We start from the raw sequence: 19,990 nt of genomic DNA, 5'->3' as shown, positions 1-19,990 counted from the left end.
TATTCGAATTTCGCATCGTGGATAACATACGAACCAAAAATATGTTTTCGTTTGCCACACACTAAATTTAATGCTAGCGTTATGAACAGATGAGGGATTAGCACACCCTAGGTTCGATTCCTGCAGTGCGCATATGTTGGGATGTTAGGATTGGGTTAACATTCATAGTCTGAGTAGGTTACATAATAAATTGACATCAATTTTCATACAAACTTGTATTAGAGTCGCAATCACGTTTCACAGTGGCACACGCTGATATCTGGTGCAATCATAGGCTAGATTCCACCTCATGAGTTGCTGGTGAATATTGTATTATTCATGTAAAACATGATTTTTTTTTTTTTATTATTATTTCACCAATCGTTATTGCTTAGGGACGCTGAACTTAAAATCATTTTTTTTTTTTTTGGCCCGTCTTGTTCAGCGTAAGGGGCATACGAAGCATCACACTAAATATTTCGATGAGCGGTTAGCGTACGCGCCTTTGGTTTGGGAGACCCGGGTTCGATTCTCGGCGGAAGCTCATGCGGTTCGGATTCCACGTTAATCAGTAGGTCCCGCTTGATATAGCCTCGCTGCTGAAAGGGACGATAAACTCAAAATCAATCATCAACTCTTTTGATAGGCCTCTATATTTTTTAAGTTTAACATGCCTTTCCAGGACCGAGACTGTATGAGACGTGGCCCTGCAGTTTAAGGTGAAATCTAAATCCATCGTAATGTATTCAAATTCCAATGCTGTCACTGGAAATCGAATCTGGAGCTGTGTGTACCAAAGGCGCGCACGCACTATCCTCTACACCAGAGGAGAAGGTGAATTAAATTTCTTATTTAACGTCTCATAACTATATCCTTGGCGCTAAAGATTAATGATAGACAATGATTAGGAAATGGAATGATAATGTGGGAGGAAATGGTTGGATTTGAGTTTAGCGTCCCATTCAGCAGCGAGGCTAATATGAGACGTACACGTACAGCTTAACGTGGGATTCAAATCAAATGAGCTGCCGCTGGGAATATCGAACTCTGGTCTCTCGCTCCGAAGACGCGTACGCCAACCATATAGCTACGAGGGCAGGAGTGGCTCTCTAGACATTTTGACACCCTAGGCGAGAAATATTTCGATGCTCCCTGTCACCTTTATATTTTCACCATATTGGATAAGACAGAGAGGGAAAAAGGGAAGAAGCGGAATGCAAAGTTGACAATCTGATATAGTGAAGGGTCTTTTACCTAAACAAAATAAATCCCCTCCCACGAACTGAACGAAGGAGGGCTGATATATTTCTCTCGAGTACACAATGAAGCTGCTTTAATGTTCTTATATAGCTTGTCGTAAAATTCTTCACCCTATTTAATGGTACGCAAAGAACAAAAAATCATCTGCCGCGCCGCGATTAAAATTTTTGTCACCTATAAGCGGCTGCCTAGTTCGCCTATATGAACAAGCCGGTCCTGCACGAGGGAGGTCTAGTAAGAAATGGGAGGACCCCGAGAAAACCTATAGACACCATGTTGTTAACCACAAACTCACTTGGACTAGAATAGAACCAGTGACCCCTAACACCTACGAGGGTGGGCTGATAAATTCTCGGCCCGACCCAGGACTTGAGCTGCAGGCATGAAAGTGTGAGGCTATACAACATAGTCCCCTCGAAGGTCAACACACTTGGCACTTCGATGCTGCAACTTCTCCAACCCCTCAAAAAAAAAAAAAAAAAAAAAATCTCAAGGTCTGCAAAAAACTGTTCCGCAGCTATCACCTCTTCATCACTGTGAAATTTCTGTCCTTTCAGTGCTATTTTGAGTTTTGGAAACAGATAATAATCAGAAGGGGCAAGATCTGGCGAGTAAGGTGAGTGGTCAATGTACTGAAACCCTAGGTCCCTCAGAAAATCCATTGTTTTGCCAGCCTTGTGAACGGGAGCATTGTCCTGCAAGAACAAGACACCTCGTGTCAACTTTCTCCGGTGCTTTTCTTTAGTAGCGTCCTTTACCTTAGCCAGCAGACTGCAGTAATACTCTGCAGTTATGGTTTGGCCCTTTGGAAGGTAGTCTGAGAGCAAAACACCATCCTTATCCCAGAATATTGAGGCAAGCACCTTCCCTGTGGACTTTTGTGCTTTGAATTTTTTGGGCCTTGAGATCCCGGATCAAAGTAATGCAACCACGTTTCATCCTGGGTAACAAGCCGATTCAAAAAATCGTCCTTGAAGTTCGCAAAATGCTGTAAAATCACCTGCGATGATCTCACACGTTCGCGTTTCTGATCCGCGTTCAAACATTTGGGAATCCATTTCGCAGAAAGCTTGCGCATGCCCAACTGATCATGGATTATTGACCCAACACGTTCTTTGGATATGTGCACTTTGTCAGCTATCTCCTGAAGCGAAATCCGTCTGTTGCTCAAAATCAGGTCATGAATCTGGTCCACTTTTTCCGGAGTTGACACTGACACTGGCCTGCCACCACCATCTTCTGTTGAAAATTCACCACGCTTGAAGTTCACACACCATTTCTTCACAGTGGAGTAAGAAGGGCACTGTTCGCCCAATGTGTCTAGCATGCAACCATGGATTTCCTTGGGCGACTTCTGTTGCAGAAAGAAGAAAACCTCGCACGCAACTCTTCTTTGGTGAATTTGACATCTGGCTCCACCATGATTCATTCAATTACCTGTAAAATAAAAACCGTTCATGGTAGAATCGTGAAATTTGGTACTTAAACATATAAAAGATCAACATTTCACATGGCATCAATTACATCAGGGCAGTACATTCGGAAGGGAGTCGGGCCGAGAACTTATCAGCCGACCCTCGTAAAATAGTCAGTATTTTGATTTCGTTAAGCTATATCGATGTTCGGCGTTGTCCATGAGTGAAAAACTACTCTCAATTTAAGCCTTTGTACACAGAGATTTTTCAGATAAAAGCCATCTAATATATTTGAAATTTTGTTCTTCAATACGACTTTTGTAGGTTGTCAGAACTCACTGAAACGAGTTTCAATCATTTAACCTTAGTTGTTTGTTGGTACGTATATTTGAATGTAACATGAACTTAAGTTAACTCCTCCTTCAAAAATTATTTCAGTTCCCCTGTCTCAGTGTTCTCGCTGCGGGTGTAATTCCATAAATCCATCCTTCCTCGTTCGCACGTTTACACCTCTATATCAACGAAATACAACGAACGAATGCTGAAGAAATGGTCACACATCATTATGGATGGTTGAAATATTGAGATTGTAATTGAAGAATTCATGGTGAAACGATTGTAAACTCATTGTGTACTCATTATAATCTTATGAGTAATTTGGTTTCAGCCATCTTAATTTTCTTCCCTCCTGTCATTCTTGTTTTCAAAAATGACTATCCAGAGACTGCATAATTGAAAGATAGTCTTCATTATCAATGTTTTAACTCAACTGTCCACTTAAAACGAATTCACACACACCTCTCTTCCTGGTTCAAAATTCCAGTAAATTTTATTTATTTATTTATTTTTAATATGATGAAAATAAAAGATAAAGATATGAAGATGAAATGAAATATTTAATTTTTACGTCCCACGATTATGCTGGGTATGCTAAAGGAGAAGGTTATGATGAGAAATGAATGAAATGGTGGAATAAAGAAAGTGGGACGAAATGGGAGAACCCCGAGAAAACCCACGCAAGGCGGTGTTTGTCCACCACAAAGAAATATGAAGATGAGAAAACTGATATATTTAAAAGTTATGTTTCAGATTAACTCTTTCACGGAAATAGAATATTGCTAGGAATATTTTGTATTTCTTCTGACACGAATGTTGCAATCGCTTATTTTAGTTAGTACATTGGATTCTGGAATTTTGACATAGTTGCTATCTTGATGAAGACGTGCTTTGAGGTGTACGTAAAGGGCACTTTTTTTAATCGAGGGAGGGGGAAACCGGGACCGTTATCAGCGCCACTGAATGTGATAACCTCAAACTACGAAGAAATATGTGCCAAGTTCCCAAAGGAAAATATGAATGTCACTTTTCTCACATTACCATCCGATTTTTGTGCTGTTTCCTTTTTACACAGTACATATGAACTAGTGTCATTCTGGGAGCAAAACTAAAACTTGAGGATAACAATAATTTATATTAATACTTTTTTAAAAGTAATAATTTATTTACAAGGGAACATCTTATATTGATAGTAGCATTGCCCAATCGAACGATGTGCAATTGATAGAGGAGAGAAGAAAAGTGAGAAATCCAAAGTTTTACGGGCCGACACCCAGAAACACAGGAGATACAGGGGAAAGAAGGATGTAGAATCATGTGAAGATAGTAGTGCAAAAGACACACTGACACAGAAAGAACTCGAAAATCAAAATGATATTTACACAACAGTATAGTAAGCAAACATTGTACCCACAGACATGCTCAATAACATCATGTATCATATATAATGCAGTGTCGCCAACTGAACACAAAATGAAGTTTCGTTAAACGGCACGGAACACAAATTATAACATAATAGCAAATCTAATTATGAGTAGAACCATACCTGTAAAGTCTTTATGTACAATGTAGCCAACGTTTGAGGATAGGCCTATATGAATTTTGCATGTAGAAGAGTACATACAGTACACGAAGCGAATTAGTTAAAACCAAAATATGAGACCACAAACAAGAATATATCACTCAAGTGGTCGGTATTAGTCGAGAGCATAGGAATCTTATAGTTAACATGTGAGACAACGATGAAGATAAAACATTTTGCATTCAGGTTATCAATAATATACAGGTGCAATTATTTTAATATAATACACCAACATATACAGCACGTACATTTCTCGTCCTAGCCGCAAACTCGACGTGACGTATCAAGCCCGCTAGCCTCTAGATGCTCTGCATGCTGTGGTTTATTCCCTACTGTACATTCCTTCTGCAGTCTTGTTGTTGTTATATGTTCATTTCATTGTACGGACCCCATAATATCTCAGCTTTAGAGTCTCATATCTCCCTTATTTGACAACACTGATAACCCACTTTTTCCTTATTTTCTTTCACGTTTTATGGCAACTGTTTCAATAACATAAAATGATATACGTTCTATTTGAAAAGTTCATGTTGAGATGGCAACACTGCTTGCGTGACATTGCTTGGTCGAGTCTCCCTCCCCGATTACCTGCATACATTTTTCATTTTTTGCATTTTCCTGGAGTTTTTGGGGTATAACTCGGCACAGCCTCACACAGTCACTGCTTGGTATATGTATTATACGTAGCGGATAACATGGCATTTCCGGCGTTAAGTTTAGAGTTACCCCTCCGCTTTTTATAAAATTCAGAAAAATTTACAGGAGAAATGAGGTAAGAAATGATAATTTGAAGTTTTTATTTGATGTTTAGAAATGTAAGTTCGGCATGAGAGTTATGTTTAATACGAGAAAAGATATGTGGAAGTTAGTACTATTTGCCGGATGCGGAAGCATTCGCGGAAGATTTCAGCAGCATGGTAGTTGTAAAATATGGCGAACAGGTGTAACGGATGCTCAAAAATAATGAAGAAAACCGTTTAAATTTTTGTGAAGCCCACGGAGTACTAAAGTTAAGTGAAATGTATCAATTTTTAATATTTTAAGCATTGTTTTTTGTATGTTGCAAAGTCCAAGGGCACCTTCAAACTGGAGGGGTAACTCTAAACTTTAGCCCATTTCCGCACCGAGTAAATATCACCATGATAAAATAGCGATATAGTGGGGTGGGGGGACACTGAACAATTTCATGGTAATTTACCTTATAAGCAAACGATTCGCAACGAATGGAAGAAACTTTACATGGAATCGAAACCCCAATATGTTGTTCAACACTCGATGCAAGCACTGCGCGATATCTGGTATAGAATGGATGCTACGTGCGTGGAAATGAACACATGTATTCTGTTCAGAGTCACCCACGATCGAGAGGTGAAACTGAACACGGGAGGGGTGTCACTGAACATTAAAAAAAGCACTAAAAATATGCAGAAATACTAAACATATATTTTAGGAGAGAATAATCTGCATGTATGATCTATCCAATAAGAACAAAGGAAGAGATTTACTAAAGTCAAAGCAAAATCAATAATATATCTACTGTGTATTAAAACTCCTTGGGGAACGTAGACCCCGTAGAACTAAGCAATGCTGACATGTGCTCACGCACTGGTTCTGCATCATCCACAGATAAAAAGTACATTGTCACCAGTGCTCACACAGACTATGCGGTACCAACGACTGCATCTTGAACATTGGATCCAGTTACCTATTGCAGATAACCCACGACAGAGAAATAAAAGCGCTTGCAGCATTACATCACGTAATTAACGAAACATCTTCTCCTTTCTCTGCGCATGTCTCGAACACTGCATTTGAACAACCTTTGTCTGCCAGTACACGCTTTGGTTTATTGTTAAAAGAAAGGTAGATGTGTTCCGGAGAGTTGACCAAGTCAGTGTCGGTTTGATGCAGGAGATCAAAATATTCTGAACCTTTCTTCCTTGTTGAAACCTTTTGCTCTTGTAAGAGATAGCTGTTTCAGGGTTCGTAATAATAATTCTGGGTTTCGTTTGAGAAACAATCGAAGCCAATCTTTTCCCGCCGATCGCGTCTCCCTGTTGAAAGGATGTTTCAGTGCTTTCTTTTCAGCGTAGTCAAATGAAGCTTTTCTTACATTTTGCGGTGTTATAGGGAAAGCTTTTCGTGCCACCTTGAGCAACAAGTTTGCCATTTCGTCTTCCTCTTCTTTCCCAAACACGGGCTTACTTCCTTGTGACCTCCTACTGACAGATTTCAACCGCAAGTGTAACGTGCCCTTGGGTATCTCGTATTTCTCGGCAGCCTGGCAGAGGGACAGTTTTTTTTTAATTTCTTCGAAGGCTTGCGCCATTGTTTGCTCATTCCATCGTTCGTATTTTGTGCCATTCTTTACTCTCTTGTAGTCTCTGGGCAGCTGTAATGAAACATGAAACCCTAATAAGGCACTGTATACAAATTGTAGAGTAAAAATATCATAACAGCAATACAAAGCTGTGTTCAGTGTCACCCCATCAAATCTGTTCAGAGTAGCCCCACAACGCAGGTTGTCGGTTAAGTGTTCGTAATTGTTCACAGATGGCAGCACCAGTCAGCATGTAGCAGTCAGACATGACTAAATCCCCGCCAAACTTCCATGCATCAACAACTTGGTTCTATATTGTCTCTTATAGAAATTACACACTATATACACAAGGTCTCAAACTACAATATGGCTATTTTATTACTTGATCCTTACATTTGTGGTTGTCTCTTTCGCTTTCCTCTCCAAAACAAACGTGAGTTCCTCACGTCGCACGAATATTTAGCTCACCACACAAACGTCTTCCAATTCCACCACTTTCTACCAAACTCAAGGTGGCGGTTTTTGGAAACAAATGACAAACGTTAATATGTTCAGAGTCGCCCGCCGTTCAGATTCCCCCCACTCCACTCTAAATGATTAGTCAGGGTACAAATTTTCATAAATATCTAGCTGTCACGGTTCGCATACGACCTTTGTTAGAATAAATGATGTTCAAAGTGGCTACGAGAAGTAATTATTGACAAATTACATTTCTTTCACGAATTGCTTATAAATATAGCCTCCACAATGTCCCATAAAAATTACAATACAAGAAACACAAACCAACCTGTGCTAGATGCTGAATAAAAAGCACGAACGCTACCTAAGTCAGGGTAGGGCGAAGCTGCTGAGCCCGCGCGGGGGTTCGTTCTCAGGGAGCAGGCACGTCATCCAGTGTGGGTATACGCGTAAACGAAGACGTTCAGAAAAACATACACCAACCTGTGCTATGTGGTCTAGCAATTCTTAACGTTGTTTTCGTATTCACGGAGATTTGCAAGATCTCGGCATACACAAATATGTCTTGAAAATTAACATATTTTATCTGTAAATTTTCACAAAAGTGACCCCGTATTCCTAGTGTGTTCTAAACTATTTTTTATGTATAAATTGCTTTAAAATGTATTGGCTTTTTGCTGGAATATCAAATATTTACAGTAGAAAGAATATTCTGAATAGCATTAATGACACCCAGAATAGCATTCTTACAGTATTACAATTATATATTGCTAGACTACACAATACTTAACAGTCATTTTTATACATATTTCTTACAAATATATTTATATTTCGCACTATTACTCGGGTACATGACTAATTTCCCATATTGTATCTACCATTATGGGGAACCCACAAAACACAGAGGCTTCTTTTTTTTCTTCCACACCATCAACGATACAAACACAGATCACATAGCCTAACTTGTCTTCTGCACTATTAATAGTGTTCCAATAGGCGCACCAGGATCCACCAGTATGTGGTAGAAATGCAAAAATGGAAGTGTTAATATTTTTTTCCAAATAGTGAATACAGTTAGTAACAGGTTGTATAAAGTTCCAAGGAAGTAATATGATTCCCATTCTTTAGTAATGTTTCTGGTAGTCAATTTTCACTATGAGTACAATCTTTATCAAAAGTACCTGTATACAGATTAATAAAACGATAAATAAAAAAAAAAAATTGGTATTCTTGATTTTGCATATTACTTCGCTGTATCCCATATGTCCAGTTGAGAAATAATATTCAACGGATGATTTTTTTTTTAAATAAATTTATGCCAATTTTATGAAAAATGTATTAACATAGCCTAACAGTACAAATAAATAAATTAATTAAAAATAAAAATTGCTTCAGACCTGACCTCCTTATGAACTACTACACTTAATTGTTTTGTCTTCAATATTTACTAGTAATTTTCAATTCCTTCATATTTGGGAATATGAATTGGGAATATATTTAATAGTTGTTTGGTGCTGGTTTACTTTTGGCGCACAAGATTTTGGTAGATTAGCAGGTAAAATTGAATACTTTGCATGAAAAGACATATTTATAAAGAACAAATTTTCGCAGGCGACAGAATTAAATACAAAGTAGTACAACTGTATTTTAGGTTTACAAGTGTAGGGTTACTAGTGTAAAATCATTACAAGTGCTTTACGACGCATAAAGTAAGTGAGTGATGGCTCTATTAGATGCTATTTTCTACCGGCGGCATATTTCTGCACATTTTACAGAACCTGTATTTTATGTTTACAAGTGCATCGTTACTAGTATGAAACCATGACAAGCATTCTTGAAACTCGTATCACTGCCCAAACCCCTTCTTTCCTCTACCCTCGCTTTCGCGTATTCGCTCCATCGCTGATGCCCTGCTCCCTTCAGACGCACCTCCGCGCTACCGCGAGGGTCCGCCAGCTTCGTCCTGCTCTGACTTGGTTAAATAGCAATCGTGCTTCTTAGTGGCCATCTAGGACAGGTTTGTTTGTTTTATTTGCATTGTAGTTTTTATACTACACATCCGGAAGCCGTGTATATGCGAAAATCGTAAAAGAATTGTAATTTTTCAACAATACTGGTGGCTACCTTGAATTTTATCTATGCCAAATGAGATATTTTCATGTCGCCCAGTGGAAACCTTTTAGGGGACAATAAGAAGGAAACCCAGAAAAAGAATTATAATTGTTAAATAATTCTTTTTAGTGGTGCGCCAAAATAAACCTGTACCAGTTGCTTATTGCCTTCATTCCTTCAATTGATTCATACATATGTATTTTCTTGATTTTTATGATGTTAACGCTTTCGATCATCGTGTCCATTTTTATGCACATTAATTTCAAAATATTGTTATGAAACGAATTCTAACACTGCACCCGTTGTGACATTTTGTACTCGTGCTTAGACACTTAATTTTTCATTTGTATTCAAAATATGTCCCCTTTTGTGCAACATTGATGATGCAGTGACGTCATAGTTGAGTGATGGAGAAGCACATGGAAAGTAGTAGAGGAAGCATTATAAATATTCATTATTTTTCTTATCTCTTGTACTTCTTTACTTGTGATTTTAAGAAATCATCGTACAGAGTGTTTCAAAACAACACCGACAACGTTTGGGAGGTGATTCCTGACACCAAGATAACACGAAAAGTATAGACCAACCTGGGTGCACAAATGCTTCCTTTGGGAGTTATAGGCTGTCGAAAACATGAAAAAATTAACTTTTAAAGTCCATAGCTCTAATACTATGGGACCTACCGTAGTCGGATCAAGACTTCACTTAGGAACCAATATATGCTCTATCCAAATATATATGTTTCAGAATCCTGCACTAGTTCCGCAACAATTTTTTATAGAGGTAGTTAATGAGCACTTTATATTATATGCTCCTAGCCAAACTGCCTCTATAAAAATTGTTGCGTAAGTACCTTAGGATTCTGAAATGTCCAAAAAGAAAACTCATATTAAAATATTGACAACAACTGCTATTGTTAGCTATTTGTAATCGGTTCCCCTTATCTTGGACATTGTGACTCTAGATATGTTTTCCCACTACAAATAGACATCTTGTAATTATGGGTAATTTTATTCAAAATGTGCGTTGTATTCAACATATAAGAAAATGGTTGCTATTTGTATGTATAGAAGATAGTAAGCAGTATCTCATTCCGTTTGTCTAAGGGGCAGGGGTGGGTTTACAGGTGACACTGATAAGTATAGAAGTTTTGGTTTCAGGGCGATTTCAAGGGTGGTGATTGAAATTTTGATAAGAAGAAAGAGACTTTTCTTAAGGCAGTTAGTGAGTTAGTGGCCATTTTAGATATACGCATACAAGATTTGGCTAGTAAGCAATATCTCATTCTGTTTGTTTCAGGTAGTGATGAGCGCAAGACTCTTAGGGCCTTATGCAGAGTCGTTCTGACAAGTGATTAGTGCAATACTAAAAAGCTCGACTAACATATGTTTCCTGCAGTAGTCAAACCTTTAGTATGACGCTAATCATAAGTCAAAACGACTCTGCATAAGGCGGTTAGTCTTGCAGTTTCTGCAAAAGTCTTGCATGCAAGTCAAGACCAGGAATTCAGATGCAAGACCAAAACTGAGACCAAGGGGTGCAAGACCAAGACTCTTGCGCAAGAGTCTTGCACAAGTACCTGCTCAGTGGTAGAGCGTTCACCTGGGGTGCATGAGGTCCCTGGTTCAATCCCAACTTGAGCCATGTAAGCTTTTTTGGTTGGTAAACACCGCGTGCGTGGGTTTTCTCGGGGTCTTACTGTTTCTTTCTACTTTCGTCATTCCACCATTTCATTCATTTCTCGTCACACAGTCACCATTAGTCCCGATGCTAAACGTAGGACGTTAAACTAGATATTTCATTTCATTACAAAACATAACAAGGGTGTCCTTCCAAAACTAGAGAGAAATAGTACTGAACGTCGGTAACAGCATAGGTGGCGACTACATGAGTATGGCCTTGGCTCCAAGGCTCAGGCATCCGTTGGAAAATTTTAATGTGTGCTCATAAAATTAATATCGAAATAACATTTTCATGACATTTGTAAAAACTTAGTGCATGCGATCGCAAGCTTGATTTCATGGCTGGATGCTTATACGTTAAATAACTGCTTATTAATGTAACCTTTAGCTTCCTTAGGTATACGGGACATTGAGGATTGAGCGATATAACATTATACAACAATAAATAATCCATATTCACAATTGAGAGTGATTTTGTACAGTTGTTTCAAATAACTTGGAGTTCGATGTCGTTATTCTGTATTTCTAATATAGGTCAAAAGTATTTATATAAATTGACTTTACACAAAAGACATAGACAGTTGAGTCGTTTTCAGTTTTCGCTCAAATTATTCTAAAATATTAAGAGGTTTGATTATAATCATTATTTTTTTTCTCTCTTTTCTGGCCAATATTGCTAAACATATCATCATCATAGCTATTCTGCCATTAACACCTTGTGCACCAGGGACGCACGTGCTTACGTTTTTATAAAGTCACACATAAACACCATGGACGTACCTACGTACGTTAGTGGTATTATTGCATAGACTTAACTTTTTTTCTACCTGGTAGATCTATTCTTAAGCACAGTGTATAATTGTTATCTCGTATTCTAAGCCATGATTGTTTCAAGTCTTGATATTTTTAGCTTCATTTACATTCGCTATATTGCATTAGTAGTCATTGAATCATTATAAAATACGCAAGGATTCGAGGAAGATGTAGTAGCTGCCCAGGAAATCCTGCATTTTGCAGCATTGACCATTTATCAGAAAACCATAAATAAAGGAGTAATTACTATAATCTAGTTTTATATTGTATAATTCAGCCTTCTAACTGTATCTCAATAGCCATTTCAGGTGAACGAATTTATTAAACAGAATGTAATAATCTGATATTACGTTCCCTTTATAGATAAATTAGCCTGGTGCGCAAGGGGTTAGTGCAGGCCCGTAGCCAGCCTCCAAATTTAGGGGGGGCTAAATGTAAATTAGGGTGGGCACACATACAGAGACAGAAAGACATTATACCGTATATATATAATGTCTGTCTCTGTATTTGATTATGAATAATTTCTTATGCTCTTAAAACTAAACTACAGCCTGAAGGAATTATTATTAAAATTTTCCCCTATAGCGCTAGTACAACTGTACCTCAAAGCTAAAATACTATGTGTTTCCTTTTTATTTATTTATGGCAACAAAATATTTCTCCCGTTTTCTCTTCTTCAAGGAAATAAAAATAATATTTTTTTTAAAAAAAATATAGTTCGCCGAACGAACCAATCAATAAAATTTCCAAAGAATTAGTACAGGATATTCGTTTGTTTAAAGTTTTTGATCGAATGAAAAAGTAATCACTGAATTATCGTATTCACAAAAGACGTTGTGGAACGTACGAAATACACGTATTGTTGAAATTTTTAACCAAATCATGTTAGCTGAAACATGTTACCTAAGGCAACAAAAACATCACTTTTATTTTGTCAAATTTGGTTCTATCTGTTAATATCCCGCCAAACAGCAACCAGCTTAGTCTTCTAGACCAGTGGTTCTCAAACTTTCCGATAACGCGGACCACCTGGCAATGTTATCTGAAATTTCCCATGGTATTAAAAAATATATATACTGATTAGAATTACCACTGACAAGAAAAAGATCAAGAAACTAATGCAATAAGTATTTTATTATAGGTGGAGGTGTGTGTGGTAACACTTAAATCCTTGAAAATAAAAAGTTGAAAATGTGAAGGGCAGTTAAACCGTGCTTTTATGATCTAATCACATGATTTTGATATTGAAGAAAAAGAACAACATCGAGTGTAGTTTCTCTTTGTTGCTTAACAATACAGCAAGTCCCAAGTTTAAGTTTTTTTTTTTTTTTTTTTTTTTTTTAATTGATCACTCATGGAAAATTAAAGGAGGAAAAAAACTTGCTTCAACAATAAGACCACAGTTCTATATTATTGTTTCAGAGTTGTTCTTATCTTTGCTGGAAAGAAAGAGGTTATAAACCAATGTTGGGTGTTTGTTGACTGAAAGTGATTGAATCAAAACAACGTTCTTGTTTCTCTGTTGCGATCTATCTTCCAATATAATTTAAAAGAAACCTGAAATTGGTGGTAGTGGTGGGAGCTTTCCGCCACAGGAAGATGAAATCCAGGAAATTTCGTGGCGTCGTGCAATTAATGTAAACTCCTTTTGAAAAAAAAAAATGCCCTAACAAAGAAGGTATACCTCTCACCTGAAGTAATCCTATATAACGGTTGAGCGGCCAGGGCAGAAATTTAGTAAAGAAAATATTCAAATTTACAAACGTAGGTATAATTTCTAATTGCTTTCTTTTTAGTAATTGAAAAAATACTTTTTGCATAACAGCTGAGAGTTCCATTTTATCACAACACATTTCAATTTTTAGACGTCGTGGACCCCGTAGCCGGGTAACGCAGACCCCCGGGGTCCGCGGACTCCAGTTTGAGAACCACTGCTCTAGACGCTTTGGAACATACTATTAACAATCATTTAGGACGAATGCTACTAAAGTCATGTTTAAATAAAAATCATCTGTTATGTTTTGGTATTCGAGCATTCAAATAAGAAATAACTCCAAAAAAGTTCCCTGTTCTAGCGCAGTTACCTTCTTTCTCGAAACGAAATTTATAAGAGAAGTAACAGTTCATAATTTTTTTTTTTTTTTTTTTTTGTATAGCACAATTCATATCAAAGTATACATGAAATTATTCTTTACATTGTACAAATAAGAATTTGTGATCAGTTGCTTTCGTAAGTACTAAAAAAGTTTAAGTTAAGAACTAATGATTTAAACAGCTATTTACTTATTTCTATTGAAGATATCTCTTCTTCAAAATGAAACTACATTAACAAATTGTTACTTTTGTGGGCTACCCAGTAGCCTCATGGGTACAGCGCTCGCCTTCGGCGCGTCTGGTTTCGGGCTCAAACCTACTGGGATTCCTCGGATTCAAACCGATAATGATTTGGATGTTACTTTAAGCTATAGATCCCGTGTCTATATAGCTTCTCTGGTGAAGAGGGACGCTAAACTCCCCAACACACCGTTTTAAGTCAAAGGTCAAATTTCAAATTTATAAAGCATTATACATATCATCCAATAAGGTTCAATTTTTAATTGAAAATCCTGTTTTTCCTATAAGTGCAACCACTACCTCCGTTTAGTCCGCTGCATTTTTTGTTTACATACCAGAAGATTGCAAGGTATTCTTTTACAAAATAGTAACTTTGGATGATTAGGCTTACGTCTGATGATCTGCATGAACATTTGATTCTGGCACCAAAGATTGGCAACAATTATTAAATTATTTTAATATAAGTATCTAATAATTCATCCCCGATAAAGATTAAGTGAATCGAACTTATCTTTAGTTTAAAGATATATTAAAAATATTACTTACTATTCCAAGCTATTTAACAAATAGTCAAGTTGCTGCTACACTAGAATTCTCATTCTTCAAGTCAACTTCGGTGCATCTTCAGAAACCAGCATCGATCAACTTTCAATTATAACTATGTTCAACTCACAATACAACAAGAGTAAATACAATTCAGAAAATGAAACTTTTCTTACTCCGTTATCACGTGACATAAAACGTAGTCAAAATCCCCCCCCTTCCTCTCCCCATGTCCAATATACACAAAACAAACCCATACACCTGTGTGGTTATTAGAGCGAAGCAGTTGCGACCCCCTGTTGAGGGATGCTGTCTTTTCAATCTCTCGCATATTGACCGAAACCCAATGACTCACAGCAAAAGGATGTTTTCAGTTGCAAATTCCAAAAAGGACAGGAAGAAGTAAACTCTTCGTCCGCAGATTAAGGTAAAAGTATGATGTTTCTGAACACAAATGCATGTTTGCCGATAGAATAACCATAAATTATTTTTCTCCTGCAGCGAGGGTCGTTTGCACATGAAGCATTAAAAAAAAAAGTCTCACGCTCAAAGAAATATTAGTAATTCAAAGAAGCGTAGCGCATAAATAGGCCAATACTTTAAATGAGGATAATAAAAGTAAATTTTAATTTAGCACTGTAAAGTACATTTGGAAATACAATTTCTTCCAACATTACAGTCAGTGTTCGAATTAAACTTTCGAACGAGAGGGTGATACTTATGTATTGTTACTGTAAATGTAGAAGGCGAAAATTTATCCCAGACAGGGATATTATGTTACTTCTGTGATACGAGCCGGACATAAATTTTTACCGAAGGGGAGTTTCCCCGGCATCCCCCGTTAATTCAAACTATGATTTTAGTTAGGGGGCTACAAAAAATTTAGGGGGGGCTGAGCCCGCCCTAGCCCCCCCTTGACTACGGGCCTGGGTTAGTGGCAGGTCATTTGCTGCAACTGAAAAGCTTCGATGTACGGTTATTATCAGCTACAACAGAGCCAACAAGAGATGATCTCTGACGTTTCTTATCACATGTGGAGGGACAATACAGCCCCTACTTTGGTACTACTGTGAACAACCACGGTCGCTCTTTCTTACACTATTAAATTGCCACTATAGATGCACCGAAAAAAGCCTTGAACCTGAGTAGTGGCAACGTCATTGCGACCTGTCAGAGACCTTTTGCTGGCTCCCCTCTAATCTCTTCGTCTTGAAGCAGCAATTTTCTGTTTTAATACCTTCCTTCAACTAGTTTCCTTCGCCCTCCCAATCTTTCCTTCCACCATACCCTCTAGCACTTTCCTCATAATACAGTTCCTCCTCAGCCAATGTCCCAACTAGTTCCTCTTCTTCCTCTTAATTACATCTAAAATTCTTCTTTTCTTCGCTACTGCTACTATTTCTAACTCCTCATTCGTTTTCCGTTCAATTCACCTGTCTCTCATTTTTTTTTTTTTTATCGCTTTTGCGTAATGTCCATGATTCTGACCCATAGAGTATCCTACATATTGAAACCAGTAAAACAAAATCTCAATATTTAATTGTAAGTTTGTTCAATACAAAGATTAGATAATCATGGTTGAAAAGAAAGAAATCTGACGCCTTTAGAGTGTAAAAATAATTTTGCAATTCATGGTATTTCATTAATCTGTGTCGTCTTGATTTTCTTTCATGCGTCTCGGGGTTAGCCTCCCAAGTTTGGGAACCAGTGGAGTGTTGGATCTGTTAAAAATATAGAAAGATTACGAAACGCTGTGATTTATCTCATAAGTAGTGAAGCGTGGGCATTCATTGAAAAGAAAATAAATAAATAAATAAATAAATAACCTAACCTATGTTGTACACTATCATCATACTTACACGAAGGTAAACTATGTTACATTTAGAAACATACATTGTATTTCCGTTACTATTGGCCCATTGTAGAATGTATGCCTCTTATGTCTAGAGTAAAATTTACATATGAAAAGTATGATATATTAAAAGCAAGACTTGCAGGACTCTTGCAAGCAAGACCAAAACCAAACTGGGTGTGCAAGACCAAGACCAAGACCAAGCTTTTCCTTACATGACGAACAGGAATTTCAGGAAAATTGTAAACCTTTACGTTGGCGGCCCTAGTACCCCTTTTAATTGCCACAGGGACATGAATGATACCTCGTTGTAAAGGTTATGGAACACAGATACCACCGACCTAACTTCTATGCCCCCCTTGTCAAACCCATAGAAGAAGAAAAATATTTTTTTTGTAAAAAAAAAATTAGATTGTTTTGTTTTTGAAAATATGTGAGAAGCTGGCAACACTGTTACTTGTCGTATACAGAAAAAAAAAAACACGTGTACGATAACACTGGGTACAATCATATAAAACAGTAAAGGACGAAAGTTCAATACCAAGTGAGAAAAAAATTCCGAACGTGTTTTCTACGAGAATCACTCTGTACATATTTTTGGAAATATTTTGGTCTTCCTTGACGCCTCTAGTTGTCACAGAGATATAAGACATACCACGTTGGAAAGCTTATGGGACACAGATTCCAACGAAGTGACTTTTGTGCACCCCCCCCCCCTCCGTGCCCAACCCATAAAAGAAGAAGAAATTTGAAAAAATACATTTTCTCAAATTTGGTAGCACTGTTATTTTTCGTGAACAAGAATGGTCACATACAGGGGTATCATTAGTTAGGATGTTTATTTATCTTTATTAATACCAATTTTTATGCTTGTAGATCTTTTGGAGGAATAGTTTCCCTCCCCCAAATGCTGAGGGGGAGGAGAAACCAAAAACATTTCCGCCCTACTCTTCTGCTGCTGGACCCCAGATGTGAACAAAATGTAGAGTAAGTGGGGGCAAAAATTCGCTGTTTGGTGTTTGAGTTGCGCTGGAGCCGAAAGATATAAACGGTAAAATAACGAATTTTGCACAGAAGTATAAATGAACATTACCAATTTAAAAAAGGATGGACAAATTCGGACTTTTGTCCCAGTATAGGGGGCAAAAGTCCTCTAAAATACACGAAATAGGAAATCGACATACAGGCATTTTTATTGAATTATTTTGTTGTCTACAAGAATCTTAAGATAAACAAAAAGCATACGATGCATGAAGTGATTCTTCGTATTAACAAAAGAGTTAGACTAAGCAAAAAGATAAGTTTGTCTCACTTGAGAAAAACTCAATAAACATACAAAGTATGAAGTTATTCTTCGTATTGATAAAGTTAAACTATGAAAAAAAAAAAAAAAAAGAAAAGAAAAGAAATTATCCCACTTATTTACGAATACCACAAGAACACACAAAGCATGGATTTTTTCTCCCTCGTATTGAAGTTACACTTAAGAAAGAAATTAGGCTATCCCAGTTATTTATTTTTAAAAAAACACACAAAAACATGCGAAGCATGAAGTTTTTGTTCGTATTAAGTTATACTAAAAGAAAAAAATAAGTCTTCCTTACTTAAGAAAACCTCAATAGACACACAACGCATAAAACTTTTCTTTTCATCAACAAAGTTAGAGTAAAAGAAGAAATTATCCCACTTATTATAAAAGCACATAAACTTATGCAATGAAATAATTACAAAACCAGGCTTGGGTCTAGGCGTTTGTCACATACGAACTGGCCTCCTTCATAAGCTGTGCAATCATGATGCCACCATTCTTCGCACGAATTACACATTATCTACTTCTCATTCGGTGGCTCGACATATTTGCCTTTACACAATGGACATACATATTCCACTAATTTTGAAGTTGAACTTTCAGCGGATGCAAACAATTTTTTCCGTAAGGTTGACTTCTTAGGACCCTTCTTCTCTTTTTCTTCTCGAACAGTACGTAGCTCTTTTCGTAGTGTTTCTAATAGCAAAGGAGAAATATCTTTCAGCACCGATTAACCAAATGACTTCAAGAGCACTTTTCTCACCTCAACATATGGATTGAGCAATACAAACAAGTATGTGTTAGCACTACTGACTATTAATCCTAGGCTCTGTTTACACCGTTGAAATGTGAGTAGTGCCCTTGGTGCCATCGGTGCACTAGTAGTGTTGAGCGTAGCTTGCCCAAATTCAAAGATCAAACTCCATACAGGCGTACATAGCTTTAGTTAAGCTAAAGAAAGCCTACGTAGAAAACGAATTTAAATAGGCCTACTGTGAGAAACTGGAATTTAAATTTAAGAATAAAATTATTTACAAATTTGAGAACTGGGGCAAAAGTCCGCGTTCGGATTCTTGCCCTACAAAAAATCGGACTTTTGCCCCATTCGCACTTGTTTCAAAGACAATGAAATGCTGACGTAATAACTGATACTGGGAAAAGGGAAGACAGTGTATATTGTTACTCAAGAAGTGTTTTCATATAAAACAGCAATAAAATAAGTCGTGACTTCTCCTATGGACTGTAATACTATTTCCCATAAAACAAAATATTACTTCAAAGTAAGACAAAATGTAATTTACCTCATTGTATTAACAAATTTCACCGCATACCTAGCACAAGCAGTGTTGCACAACTCAAACAAAAAGTACCCCAAAAGGGACTTTTGTCCCCTGCGGACTTTTGCCCCCGGACACTCTACACCGTTGGAAAGATTCATCCTTCCTGAAGAGATAGACACCTAAATCATCTCTCTAGTTAATTACGAGCGGAGCGATGGAGGTTTAAACTGCTGGCTCAGCCCCTGAGCTATTCGTCTTTTTTTTTTTTTTTTTTACCGTTGAGTCACTTTGTCCATAAACAACGAGATCGTGTGACGTCATAACCGTAGGATTCCGTGCAACGATACTAAGCAGAATACATTAGGGTATGATAGTGAAGAAGTTGGTCAAGTGCTACATATGGAGCATTGGACTGGATGGTTCAGAGACTTGGACATTACGGAAGTTCGAGAAGAAATACTTGGAGAGCTTCGAAATATGGTGTTGGAAGAAGATGGAGAAGATAAAATGGACAGAGAGAGCAACAAACGAAGATGTTTTAAAACGGATAGGAGAGAAGAGGACACTTCTAGCCCCCATCCTTCGTAGAAAGGCCAATTGGATTGGACACATCTTGGGAAGAAATTGTCTTCTTCACACCGTCATAGAAGGAAAGATGGAAGAAAAGCGAGGAATAGGAAGAATACAGCTGATCGATGATTTGAAAGATAGGAG

At 37.4% G+C, this 19,990-nt stretch overlaps 1 protein-coding gene and 1 long non-coding RNA gene across 3 annotated transcripts in view; one reads left to right on the top strand and one right to left on the bottom strand.

Annotated features, from left to right (window-relative positions):
- The window catches only part of LOC145694930 (uncharacterized), a 230,717-nt gene that overhangs the window by 601 nt on the left and 210,126 nt on the right, over window positions 1-19,990 (bottom strand). The gene's annotated exons all lie outside the window — the stretch shown is intronic.
- The window catches only part of LOC145694929 (uncharacterized), a 160,933-nt gene that overhangs the window by 114,082 nt on the left and 26,861 nt on the right, over window positions 1-19,990 (top strand). The window lies entirely within an intron of this gene.

The sequence above is a fragment of the Thermobia domestica genome, chromosome 9 (genome assembly GCF_964235325.1).
Source record: "Thermobia domestica chromosome 9, izTheDome1.hap1.1, whole genome shotgun sequence".
Classification (NCBI taxonomy): domain Eukaryota; kingdom Metazoa; phylum Arthropoda; class Insecta; order Zygentoma; family Lepismatidae; genus Thermobia; species Thermobia domestica.
This window is presented reverse-complemented; position numbering and strand designations above follow the sequence as displayed.